Below are 14,065 nucleotides of genomic sequence, written 5' to 3'. Positions count from 1 at the left end.
AAGGCCAACTATGCAAATTAGCACCACCTAGATGGCTTTACAGGAGCCTAAAATAAATGAATGAAGCCACAGGTTAAGAACCGGCAAGATTCTCCAAGCTTGGGACAGGTGGCCGCAGCAATCAATCAATCCACATTTAGCAAGGCCCTGCTCTGAGTCAGGCCCAGTCAAGAGATGGTGAGCTGTGGTCCCTGCCCTCAAGGGACTCTGTTGTCCAGGGGATGGTATGGGATCACAGAGGAAGGAAACCCAACTCACATCAGGGCAGCTACATTCCTGGAGGTCACATCAGAGTGAGCAGTGAGGATAAAGTGGGAAGGGACGAAGCAGGATATTCCAAGCAGAAGGAATAAAAACGTGTAGAAACGAGGGACTGACAGATGTCTGGGGACAGCAATGTATAGGGTTCACGGAGGGCAGAAGGGAGTGGAAAGGAGAAAAGGAGGTCAGTGGGCCCCAGGTCTGGGATGCCAATCCAGGAAGTCTAAATGGTATCCTGAAGGCAAAAGACAATCATGGAAGGGTTTTAGTTTTTAGACAGATCGGACTGGTGACTGAAAATGGATTAGAAGGAAGAGATCTGGGGACTTCCCTGGTGGCGCAGTGGTTAAGACTCTACGCTCCCAACGCAGGGGGCCCGGGTTCAATTCCCAATCAGAGAACTAGATCCCACATGCGTGCCACAACTAAGGAGCCGGCGAGCCTCAACTAAGGAGCCCACCTGCCACAACTAAGGCCTGGTGCAACCGAATAAATAAATATTAAAAAAAAAAAAAAAAAGGAAGAGATCTGAAGGAGGAGGCTGGTAAAGAGCTAAGCCACCGATGAAGGCTGAGGGTGAAAGGCAGCCCCACAGGAGGACGCATGGTCATGTCTAGGCTGAACTCCAGTCCCACCGAGCCCCATACAGAGTGCTTTCTGGATGAAAGGAGAGGCCAGTCAAGTTCTTGAACTTGATGAACGCTGTGCAGAAGAGAAAATGGCAAATGCGTTAGAAGAGCTCCACTGGTTTCCAACACAGGCAGTATATTAAGAGCTCTGACAGCTCCTCTTTAATCCGCCCAACAACCAACCATGAGGCTCAGCAGGGGAAAGTGACTTGGAAGAGGCCACCCCTTCACCCTCTGTACCCCTAGTACCCGCCTCCAAGCCACCATTTGTATTTGTTCCTAGTAAGGTCCTGCTTGGCTCTACATGAAAGTTGAAGACGGGTTAAGTGTTTCTATGCAAATACACCCCCTACAGTCTGCCCAACACTACTGCCTGGAAGAAGAAATTCCTTTTGCAGAGCAAGGGCCCTAAGTGGAGACCACCCCAGGCTGGCTCAGCAGTGAGGTGCTATTTACTATACTATCTCCTACCTGAAGCATGAAGGCTTTCTGTTCTCAGTCACAGAGGTGTGCTGTTTCTCCCACAGCAGAGGTCTCTAGCCCCCCTTGAAAATCTGGGGGAACTGTATGGCTCCTTTCCAGAGGAACTGTACATGTGAAGAGATGATGAGGATGTGCTGTTATACGTGCCCTTCCTATGGACCCAGCACTGATAGAGCCCTTTGCAGGTACTACTCATCAGCCGTCAATATCGGGATGCTTCCAGGTGCTGAGAAATGGGGTTTTGGAGGTTGTTTTTGTTTTTCGTTATTTTAATTTTTATTTTGAAATAATTTTAGACTTAACAGAAAACCTGTACGCGGAATTCCTGCATAATTTCACCTAGTTCTGCAAATGCTAACATTCTACCACATTTGTCATTATTTCTTTATATCTATAATTACACATTTTTAAAAATGATTTGAAATTTGCCCCTGAATACTTCACTATGTATTTCCCCCAAACAAGAATATTCTCACAGGGGCTTCCCTGGCGGCGCAGTGGTTAAGAATCCGCCTGCCAATGCAGGGTACACGGGTTCGAGCCCTGGTCCAAGAAGATCCCACATGCCGCAGAGCAACTAAGCCCGTGCAGCACAACTACTGAGCCTGAGCACCTAGAGCCCGTGCTCCACAACAAGAGGAGCCAGGACAATGAGAAGCACCCGCTCTCCGCAACTAGAGAAAAGCCCGCGCGTAGCAATGAAGATCCAACGCAGCCAAAAATAAATAAATAAATTTATTAAAAAAAAAATATTCTCACAGAACCACAAAACAATGGTCAAAACTGTGAAATTAACATGGATGGAGTATTACCATCTAATCTACAGACCTTTTTCAAATTTTACCAACTGTCCCACTGATGTCTTTGAGAGCAAAAGAAAAAAAAAATCTCCTGCTCTCAGATCCAATCTGGGAGGTCTATGTTCCATTGAGCTATCATGTCTCTTCATTCTCCTTTAATCTGCAGTGGAGTTCCTGGGTCCTTTACGACCCTTTTGAGAAGTACAGGCCATCTATTTTCTAGAGTCTTATTCAATCCAAGCGTGTCAGATGCTTTCTCATAATTAGGCTGAGATTACCCACTTTGGGCAGGGAACCAGAGCGGTGGCGTGTCTTGCTCAGTGCATCCTATCAGGACGCATGAGACCTACTGTCCTATTCTTGGAATGTTAACTGTGATCTCTTGGTTGAGGAACAATCTGCTAGGGTTCTCTAGTCTTTCTTTGCAATTAATTAAAACATGTCTTGAGAAGACATCCACCCTGTTTCACAGCGAACTTTCCCATTAGTTTTAGCATCCATCAATAATTCTTAAAACAATTTTTACTACTATGACGATGGCCAAATACAGATTTTTTAAAAATCTTCATCATTCCTGCTTTATTTACTGTTATTCTTCTGTAAAAAAAAAAGAACTTTGCTCTTTCCCTCATTTACTTATTCAATTATCAGTATAGACTCATGGGTTCTTGTTTTAGTCTATGGGTTACAATCTATTACTATCATTTATCTGATCCTCAAACTGTCCCAGATTTGACCAATAGGAGCCCTTTCAAGTTGACTCCTGTGATCTTCTGACATGACCCATCATTCTTTGAGCACTTCCTTACTTTCAGGCACAGCAGGATGTTCCAAGCTCACCTGTAAATACCCTCCCCCAGCCCCAGAATCAGCCATGTCTCCAAGGACTCCTGGATCCTTGGATATTAGCCATCATGATCTGGGCATGAAGTCTTTCATTGCTACTAGAGTGCTTTTGCTCCTCAGCCCTCTCAACAGCCAGAGCTAGGAAATATATAAGTATGAATGTAAATACACGGACATACACACATCTATTTCTGTACCTACATACAAAAAACCACGAGTTCATCCAGATGACTGCAATACCAATCCAACCCCACAGGGCTCCTTCTAGCCTTTCCCACCTTCCGTATTTAAAAAACTAACTCCCTTTTCTGGCAATAAAAAAGTCTGAGTCTCATCATCCACAATATATTTGCCTATTTGCTCAATCCTAGAATAAACAGTAAATAGTTTCAGACTTACTAACCCACACCACTGTAAAAAGCAAACCAACTTACGAGACTTCATATTTGTTTACGGTTCTTTTTTTTTTTTTTTTTGCGGTACGTGGACCTCTCACTGCTGTGGCCTCTCCCGTTGCGGAGCACAGGCTCCGGACGCACAGGCTCAGCGGCCATGGCTCATGGGCCTAGCCGCTCCGCAGCATGTGGGGTCTTCCCGGACTGGGGCATGAACCCGTGTCCCCTGCATCGGCAAACGGACTCTCAACCACTGCGCCACCAAGGAAGCCCCAACGGTACTTTTTAAAATCTGAGGGTATACAGTCAAAATTCTGTATTCAAGAGCTACATGGGGACTTCCCTGGTGGCGCAGTGGTTAAGAATCTGCCTGCCAATGCAGGGGACATGAGTTCGAGCCCTGGTCCAGGAAAATCACACATGCCGCAGAGCAACTAAGCCCTTGTGCCAACTACTGAGCCTGCGCTCTAGAGCCCGCGAGCCACAACTACTGAGCCCTCATGCCACAACTACTAAAGCCTGTGCGCCTAGAGCCTGTGCTCCGCAACAAGAGAAGCCACCACAATGAGAAGCCCGCGCACCACAACGAAGAGTAGCCCCTGCTCACCGCAACTAGAGAAAGCCCGCACGCAGCAACAAAGACCCAACACAGCCAAAAATAAATAAATAAAAATAAATTTATTAATTAAAAAAACACATTCAGTAATTTAAAAAAAAAGAGCTACATGGGTTATCTCCTTACCCCTGCTTCAGTCATGCCCTCATCTGAAACACAGTACTTAACACATTTAAAAAAAACCCACACATGAGTAAATCAGGGCTTTGACACAGGACATGGGTTCCTTTTGTCCTTAAGGCAGTGGTTTCCCTCCAATTGGCTGATCCTTCAGAAACCTGGGAGGTTTATAAAAATGCATATTCCAGCCACTCCTAATTATTTTGATTCAGTAAATCTGAGCTAGAACCAGGGAATCTGTATTTTTCAAATGTTCCACGAGTGAGCCTGATATCCTCTTAGTTGGGAAACAACTGGCTGTAAGAATAAAAATCTAAAAAAAGCAAGGCCCTGATCTTATCTCTGATCGGCACCCATCAAGCTCCAACCTCGCTGTGCCATGGTCCCTGCACCACTGGCCGCCTGCAAGCACTGCTTCTCTGCCGGCAACACTCTCACCTCCCTTTACCACCTGGCCAATACCGATTCTTTAAAATCCAGCTCAGATGTCTCCTCCTCTCTGAAGACTTCCCAACTCCCCAAAGAGAGCCAGACCCTCAGTTCCCTGAGCTCCCATAACAGTTTGCTTTTGATGGTAGAATAATTCACACATATTGAAAAACAGACCAGCACAACACGACAGCTTTGTCAATAGCTCTCTGTTACAGCTCTCCTCACAAGGAGAATTATTTGTGATTGAGTTTTGCATTGGCAAGGAGATGACTTCTTCCCGTGACGATTCCCAGGCACGGGATCTGACACATATCAGGTGCTCCAAAAATGGTCTAAGATTATTTTCATCTTTAATTCTGTGGCTCAGAAACGGCCTAAGTACTTTTCCACGACTCGTCAGAACAGACTGAGAAAGTTAAGATTGCCAAGGAGTCTCTGCTAAGTAGTTCACATCTTGAGATCAAGCCCATTTCTTCCTTGCTCTGGACTAAACCTGTGTGTTATTATTCAAGCTGGTAAGTGAATGCTGTTTCCATACTAGACCTGATATTTTTAGCACTCCTGTTATGATAAACTCACAGTAACCTCAAAAAGAACAAATCAAAGTCAACTTTTTGCCACAGGAAACCAGCTCACACTTCATGTTTTGCAACATGCCATGGGAGAATAATAAAAAGATGAGACCTTTGGCTCACAGATGGTGAGGCTGACTCTCAAGATGGTGGAAAAATGCAGCAGGAAGCGTTTGGTCTGGCCACCATCTTATTAAGTAAACTGGAAAAACACTCAACACCCAAACAAGGCAAACACATGCACATGGACGACACACACACATGGACGGCAAGGCAGCTGCTTCACAATTCAGTTGAATGGGGCAGAAAGAGCCATCTATGTGAGAGGGGCAGGCTAGGACCAGGGTGCCACTGGGATCAAAAGCCTGACAAGTGCTCGGGGAAGCAGGCAGGAAAGAGGAGCCTGCAGGGACACCAGTGGGCAGGCTGCTCTCTCTCTAGGGTGAAGAAATGACCAGACAAGCAAACCAGTCACTCATGCAAAAGCTATTTATCGAGCACCCATTTATTTATTGAGCACCTAATAAGTGTTCCATTAGGCAATGGTGAAACAAAGGTATTCTCGTGTGTATCACAGCCAAGCACCCTGACTTCATGAGGAATTCCTAAGGTGCCATCAGGTATATTAGTCACACTTCCAGAAAGGCTCTTGGGAAAAATTTCCAAGGACTGAGAAAAACTGAAAACAATCTACATTTGATGAGACTGGTCACAAATGATAGTACACTCAAAGAAATACATTTTGCAGCCAACAAGACAAATGAGGTCATTCTATATATGCTCCAAGATCTCTTCCAAAGCAAACATGAAAACTAGAGTACTGCCTAAAAAAGTTGATTATTCAAGTTGGATATTCCCCAAGGCCATCCCACAGCCTGAAGTTATTGGGTTGGCCAAAAGGTTCATTCGTTTTTTTTCTGTAAGATGGCTCTAGTAGCACTTAGTCGTCTTTAACTTCATTAGAAACAATTTTGTTACATTGTATGTGACAGCTGTCATATCAGCGTGCATTTTAAAAAAGACTTATCAAAATTGGTGAATTTTTGTGTAGCCATTTTAATACTGAAGATGGAAGAAAAAAGCAACATTTTTGGCATACTATGCTTTATTATTTCAAGAAAGATAAAAACTGAACTGAAATGCAAAAAAAGATTTGTGCAGTGTATGGAGAAGGTGCTATGACTGATCGAACACGTCAAAAGTGTTTTGCAAAGTTTTGTGCTAGAGATTTTCTCACTGGACGTTGCTCCAGAGTCGGGTAGACGAGGTGAAGTGCAGAGAGATCAAATTGAGACGTTAATTGAGAATAATCAATGTTGCACCACACAGGAGACAGCTAACATACTCAAAATATCCAAATCAAGCGCTGAAAATCATTTGTACCAGTTTAGTTATGCTAATCGCTTTTATGCTTGAGTTCCACATTAAGTTAAGCGAAAATAACCTTCTTGACCGTATTTCCGCACGCGATTCTCTACTTAAACGTAATGAAAACGTTCCGTTTTTAAAACAAATTGTGACGGGTGATAAAAAGTGGATACTGGGGCTTCCCTGGTGGCGCAGTGGTTGAGAGTCGGCCTACCGTTGTAGGGGACACGGGTTCGTGCCCCGGTCCGGGAAGATCTCACATGCCGCGGAGCGACTGGGCCCGTGAGCCATGGCTGCTGAGCCTGCGCGTCCGGAGCCTGTGCTCTGCAACAGGAGAGGCTACAACAGTGAGAGACCCGCGTACCGCAAAAAAAAAAAAAAAAGTGGATACTGTACTGGCTTCCCTGGAGGCGCAGTGGTTAAGAATCTGCCTGCCAATGCAGGAGACACAGGCTCGAGCCCTGGTCCGGGGAGACCCCACATGCCTCGGAGCAGCTAAGTAAGCGCTTGCACCACAACTACTGAGCCTGTGCTCTAGAGCCCGTTAGCCACAGCTGCTGAGCCCGTGTGCCACAACTACTGAAGCCCACATGCCTAGAGCCCACGCTCTGCAACAGCAGAAGCCACTGCAATGAGAAGCATGTGCACTGCAACCAAGAGTAGCCCCCGCTTGCCACAACTGGAGAAAGCCCGCACGCAGCAATGAGGACCCAAAGCAGCCAAAAATAAATAAAATAAAATAAATAATTAATTTTTAAAAAGTGGATACTGTACAATAATGTGGAATGGAAGAGATCGTGGGCCAGGCGAAATGAACCACCACCAACCACACCAAAGGTCTTCATCCAAAGAAGGTGATGTTGTGTATATGGTGGGATCGGAAGGGAGTCCTCTATTATGAGCTCCTTCCGGAAAACCAAACGATTAATTCCAACAAGTACTGCTTCCAATTAGCCCAATGAAAGCAGCACTTGACGAAAAGCGTCCAGAATTAGTCAACAGAAAATGCATAATCTTCCATCAGGATAACGCAAGACTGCGCGTTTCTTTGATGACCAGGCAAAAACCGTTAACAGCTTGGCTGGGAAGCTCTAATTCATCTGCCGTATTTACCAGACATTGTGCCTTCGGATTTCCATTTATTTCGGTCTTTACAAAATTCTCTTAATGGAAAAAGTTTCAATTCCCTGGAAGACTGTAAAAGGCACCTGGGACAGTTCTTTGCTCAGAAAGATAAAAAGTTTTGGGAAGATGGAATTATGCAGTTGCCTGAAAAATGGCAGAAGGTAGTGGAACAAAAGGGTGAATACATTGTTCGATAAAGTTCTTGGTGAAAATGAAAAATGTGTCTTTTATTTTTACTTAAAAACCAAAGGTACTTTTTGGCCAACCCAGTAGAATGTTACCAATGTTTGACTTGAATAACAAAATCAAGGCCACTTTTTAAATTATATCAATTTCACATAGGAGCCGGGACCTGCGCTCAACTCTGGTAGTCCCCAAAGCCCGTCTTTTTCCCTGACACAAGACTGCCCACTACTCTACTTGGACTACACTTCCACTGCTACGGCTGACCATCAAAACTGGCTGGGCAAAACTACAGTTAGACCTTAAGACAAACTGGAGGACATTTTGTTCAAATTCACGAAACAATTTCTAGAAATTTTAAAAAGAAATACACTTAAAATGAGTAAATTTTCTGGCATCAATCACACCTCAGTCAAGTTGTCAAAAGTACAAAAATTAAAAATACAGAGACACAAGGAGGAACTTTTATTTTATTAGAGTCACTGACTACCTAGAATGAGAAGAGATTTTAGAAACAGGCAGATAACTTAGTCCTATCACCTTACAGGTGAGGAAACAAAAGCATAGCAGCAAACTGACTTACCTGAGTCAAGTCGCAAAGACAGTTGACGGCAAGTATATTTGGCAAAAGGCAACTTCACGCATTGGAAGCTACTATGCTCTCCTAGATAACCAATGAAGTCAAATTACAGGAGAATCTCACAGCTAGTTATATGAATGGCCCCACATCAAATCAAAAGAAGTATTTCTTTTTTTTTTTTTTTTTTTGCGGTACGCGGGCCTCTCACTGCCGTGGCCTCTCCCATTGCAGAGCACAGGCTCTGGACGCGCAGGCTCAGCGGCCGTGGCTCACGGGCCCAGCCGCTCCGCGACATGTGAGATCTTCCCGGACCGGGGCACGAACCCATGTCCCCTGCATTGGCAGGTGGACTCTGAACCACTGCACCACCAGGGAAGTCCCAAAAGAAGTATTTCTGAATATAAGAATAAGGTGATACCATACACAAAAATAATCTCAAAATGGATTAGAGACCTAAGTATAAGACCGGACACTATAAAACTCTTAAGAGGAAAACATAGGAAGAACATTCTTTGACATAAATCACAGCAAGATCTTTTTTGATCCATCTCCTAGAGTAATGGAAATAAAAACAAAAAAAAAGAAATGGGACCTCATGAAATTTAAAAGCTTTTGCACAGCAAAGGAAACCATAAACGAGATGAAAAGACAACCCTCAGAATGGGATAAAATATTTGCAAACAAATCAACGGACAAAGGATTAATCTCTAAAATATATAAACAGCTCATGCAGCTCAATATTAAAGAAACAAACAACCCAATCAAAAAATGGGCAGAAGACCTAAATAGAAATTTCTCCAAAGACATACAGATGGCCAAGAAGCACATGAAAAGCTGCTCAATATCGCTAGTTATTAGAGAAATGCAAATCAAAACTACAACGAGGTATCGCCTCACACCAGTTAGAATGGGCATCATCAGAAAATCTACAAACAACAAATGCTGGAGAGTGTGTGGAGAAAAGGGAACCCTCTTGCACTGTTGGTGGGAATGTAAATTGATACTGTCACTATGGAGAACAGTATGGAGGTTCCTTAAAAAACTAAAAATAGAACTACCATATGATCCAACAATCCCACTACTGGGCATATACCCAGAGAAAACCATAATTCAAAAAAGACGCATGCACCCCAATGTTCATTGCAGCACTGTTTACAATAGCCAGGTCATGGAAGCAACCTAAATGCCCATCGACAGACAAATGGATAAAGAAGTTGTGGTAAAAAAAAAGAAGTTGTGGTACATATATACAATGGACTATTACTCAGCCATAAAAAGGAACGAAACTGGGTCATTTGTTGAGATGTGGATGGATCTAGAGACTGTCATACAGAGTGAAGTAAGTCAGAAAAAGAAAAACAAATATCGTATATTAACGCATGTATGTGGAACCTAGAAAAATGATACAGATGAACCGGTTTGCAGGGCAGAAGTTGAGACACAGATGTAGAGAACAAACGTATGGACACCAAGGAGGGAAAGCCGATGGTGGTGTGATGAATTGGGCGATTGGGATTGACATGTATACAATGATGTGTATAAAATTAAGGGCTAATAAGAACTTGCTGTATAAAAAAATAAATAAATAAAATTAAAAAAAAGAAATAATAAGGTGATATACTCAGAAAGTCAGCTTAATACTTACAAGCTGAATTCTGGCAGAAGTCTAAGCTGCCGGCAGGACCCAGGGAAAGAGATCACGAGAGCCATTTCCCTCTACTTCCAGAAGCTTAGTCCAGTCCCTAGTCAAAGGAGTTAATCAAATATACACCAAGAGCAAAACTCCCAGACAGCAAAGCAGGCCCTCATGCTCATTGAATTTGGAACACTCCTTATACTTCCAGTTGCAGCACCTCTGGAAAGACACACAGAGCTCAAAACAACCCAAGAGGGCAAAAAAAATATCATCAGGAATATGCATATGACGCCACACAAGAAAAGTTAGGACATGTCATCTGCTACAAAGAGAAAAGCCCAGGAAAGGCTATGTTGGATATCCAAAAAACTCAGGAAGAACACTGGGGATGGTGTGAAAAGAACTAGATCCTGAAAGAATCAGGAGACTTGGGTTTTAGACCTAGGCCATGAGGAGTTACTTCCCTTCTAGGCCTCATTCTTATAAGGAGAGAGTTAGCTTAATTTGTATTTGTATGCCAAATCAGAGAGGGAACTGCAGGCAGTGCTGTTTAAAGGATCCCAAGGCTATGAGAAAAGTGGCTGGCCAATGATAAGGCCTTATTAGCCACGTCTGCCACAGGTAAGGGATGGAGGGGAGAGTGGGAAGCACACAGCTGCCAGCCTTGGTCTAGACCGTATGATATGTGGGGCTGCCTCCTTTTAAAATTTTCTATTACAGGGACACTTCCCTGGTGGTGCACTGGTTAAGAATTCACCTGTCGGGCTTCCCTGGTGGCGCAATGGTTGAGAGTCCGCCTGCCGATGCAGGGGATGCGAGTTCGTTCCCCGGTCTGGGAAGATCCCACATGCCGTGGAGTGGCTGGGCCCATGACTCATGGCCACTGAGCCTGTGCTCCGCAACAAGAGAGGCCACAACAGTGAGAGGCCCGCGTACCGCAAAAAAAAAAAAAAAGAAAAAGAAAGAATTCACCTGTCAACTCAAGGGACACAGGTTCGATCCCTGGTCCAGGAAGATCCCACATGGCCGTGGAGCAACTAAGCCCATGCGCCACAACTACTGAGCCTGCGCACCTAGAGCCTGTGCTCTGCAACAAGAGAAGTCATCGCAATAAGAAGTCCACACACCACAACGAAGAGTAGCCCCCACTTGCCACAACTAGAGAAAACTCGCGCGTAGCAATGAAGACCCAACGCAGCCAAAAATAAATAAATAAAATAAATAAATTTATATATATATTTAAAAAGCCTGCAAAAAAATAAAAATTCTCTATTACAAAACTATACACATAAAAATGGTTAAGATGGTAAACTTTATGGTATGTGGTTTTTACCATAATAAAGAAATATTCATAATTAATATGACTATTAATTATGAAGGGTTTTTAATTAATTTTTATTGGAGTATAGTTGCTTTATGAACATAGTTTCAATCACCAAATCCTAAGCCCTGGAACTTGAAACTAAAAAGATAATTAGTACCATTTAGAAAGAGAAGTAAACCAGTGTAAAGCAATTATACTCCAATAAAAACGTTAAAAATTTTTTTTTAATTAAAAATAAAAAAAATTTTAAAAAAGAAAAAAGAAAAGAGAAGTAAACATATGGAGTATATTATCCAACAAAGTGTCACAGGCAAAAAACTAAAATCCAATAGGATTGCTGCTATGATAATACTTACTCAAGTATGGAATTAAGGGTAAATTGAGGGACTTACTTGGTGGCGCAGTGGTTAGGAATCCGCCTGCCAGTGCAGGGAACGCGGGTTTAAGCCCTCCTCTGAGAAGATCCCACATGCCGCGGAGCAACCAAGCCCACGCACCACAACTACCGAGCCTGAGCTCTAGAACCCGCGAGCCACAACTGCTGAGCCCGCGTGCCACAACTACTGAAGCCCGCGTGCCTAGAGCCCATGCTCCGCAACAAGAGAAGCCACTGCAATGAGAAGCCCGCGCACTGTAATGAAGAGAAGCCCCCGTTCACCGCAACTAGAGAAAGCCTGCGTGCAGCAACGAAGACTCAACACAGCCAAAAAAATTTTTGAAAATAAATGAATTTTTTTAGAAAAGGGTAAATTGAGTCAATCCTAAAATTCTACTACACAGTTGCGAAGTACCTCCCACCTCCAAGCACATAACTATATTAGGTCTCTAGGACTTGCTGTGTGCTAAGCCCCTCGCGTGTGTGTCATGCAAGCCTCACAAAAGCCCTCTGAGGCAAGCGCTATTAACACCCCCATGGTCAGAGGGGAATCTGAGGGAGCCTCAGGGAATTTAAGTCTGTGGCTCAACGTCACTCACCTAAGAAAATGACAGTGCCAGGACTGAAAGGCAGGTCTGTTTTGATTCCAGAGCACTAGTTCTGAACTGTGTACCACTGCCTGCCATCTGGGTCACAATATTAAAGCTCCTGCTTCTGCCTCACGACTTGTCTACGCCCCAGCCCCTTGTAACTTCTGATAGTGATGGTCAGCAGAATCTATCTGGATTCAATAAACATTTTCCCCCACACTGTCTCCAGGCCATTAGTTTTGCCTCCCCATCTCAATGATGGGCTCCTGAGGGCAGGGGTGGCCACATGCCTGTGTCTTCATCAATCTGTACCTTTTAAAACGCCTGTAAGTGGGGGTACAGCAGCTGCTTCATGTGAATGTGGTGAGGATCCAACGAGCTAATACCCACAGAGCACTGAGAATGGAGCCCGGATGCTTTCATTACCTGGGACCTCTCACAGTATTTAATTAATTAGACTTCAAAGACCTGGGCTGCTCTTTTGCCATCTGCATTCTGCGTCCTCAGGCAAAACACGAGCCTCTCTGGGACTCTGTCTCTTCATCCCAAGAAACCAAACTGCGGATAATTCCCACCTTGTCCACCTCATAACCGAGCTGTGATGATGAGACGGACAAGAAAATACTCTGGAAACTGCAAAGGGTTAGATCGGGATTTCTCAACCTCAGCACTATTGACACTGGCAGCCAGATAACTCTTGTCATGGGGGGGGCTACCTTGTGCCGTGTGTCATAAGCTATTAAACAACATCCTTGCCCTCTCCCCATCCCACCCCCAGTCATAACAACCAAAAATGTCTCCAGACACTGCCAGTGTTCCCTGGAGGACAAGACTGCCCCTGGCTGAGAGAATCCCCAGGTTATGGTAAACTCAAATACCGGTTGACTCCTTTTATAAGCAGCAGTTAGAAACGCTCAGGCTATACCCCAAACCTTTCCAAATTAATAGCTGTTTACTGAAACGCTCAGGCTATACCCCAAACCTTTCCAAATTAATAGCTGTTTACTGAAACACTCAGGCTATACCCCAAACCTTTCCAAATTAATAGCTGTTTACTGAGGGCCTTCTATGTGCCAACATGGGCGGGGGGAAGCTGGGAAGCACATCCCCAAAAGTACAAAAATGTCGAGGTGACTTTTTTTGCTCTTTTTCTGGTGTTTTCTATAACAAATATGGATTATTTTACACTAATTAACAAACCGATGTTATTTATACACTTACTTGGCTTACTGTGAGAACACGAGTAACCTTAATCTCTCTGTGCTCAGTTTCCTTGTCTGTGAAGTAGGGATAGTAATAGTATCAACTCCCAATGGCTCTTGCTAGTAAGCACTCAATGTTTATGATTATTATTATAAAAATAATATTAAAAAATAAAAGTGCCAGGCACAAGAACACTAAGACGCCAACCAATACCTAGCCAATGCTCCCTGAACACCAGCAATGATGGTGAGAGTGGGGAAAAAGACTTCAGGAGAGGAAGCCTGGTTTTAAGGCCCAGGAAGAACTCTGAAGAGGGAAAGCAGTGATGAAAAGAGCTTGATTGATGGCACTGTTATCTCAGGCTCAACTTGAGAGGGCAGTTCACTTCAACAAATAATAAAAAAAGCAAAAATCGTTAAGAAGCCAGAGCTCAGTGACAGGCCTCCTCTCCATTCACTCTGTTGTTCTAAGAGGCCACTGAGAACCAGCTAAGGGGGAACTCCACTCACGGCAAACCTCAAGAAAC

At 43.9% G+C, this 14,065-nt stretch overlaps 1 protein-coding gene across 1 annotated transcript in view; it reads right to left on the bottom strand.

Moving 5' to 3' along the window:
- The window catches only part of SAE1 (SUMO1 activating enzyme subunit 1), a 74,317-nt gene that overhangs the window by 24,794 nt on the left and 35,458 nt on the right, over positions 1–14,065 (bottom strand). The window lies entirely within an intron of this gene.

Source organism: Stenella coeruleoalba (genome assembly GCF_951394435.1).
Source record: "Stenella coeruleoalba genome assembly, chromosome: 20".
NCBI classification, from domain to species: Eukaryota; Metazoa; Chordata; class Mammalia; order Artiodactyla; family Delphinidae; genus Stenella; species Stenella coeruleoalba.
The sequence above is the reverse complement of the archived record's forward strand: the minus strand, read 5'-3'. Positions and strand labels throughout refer to the sequence as shown.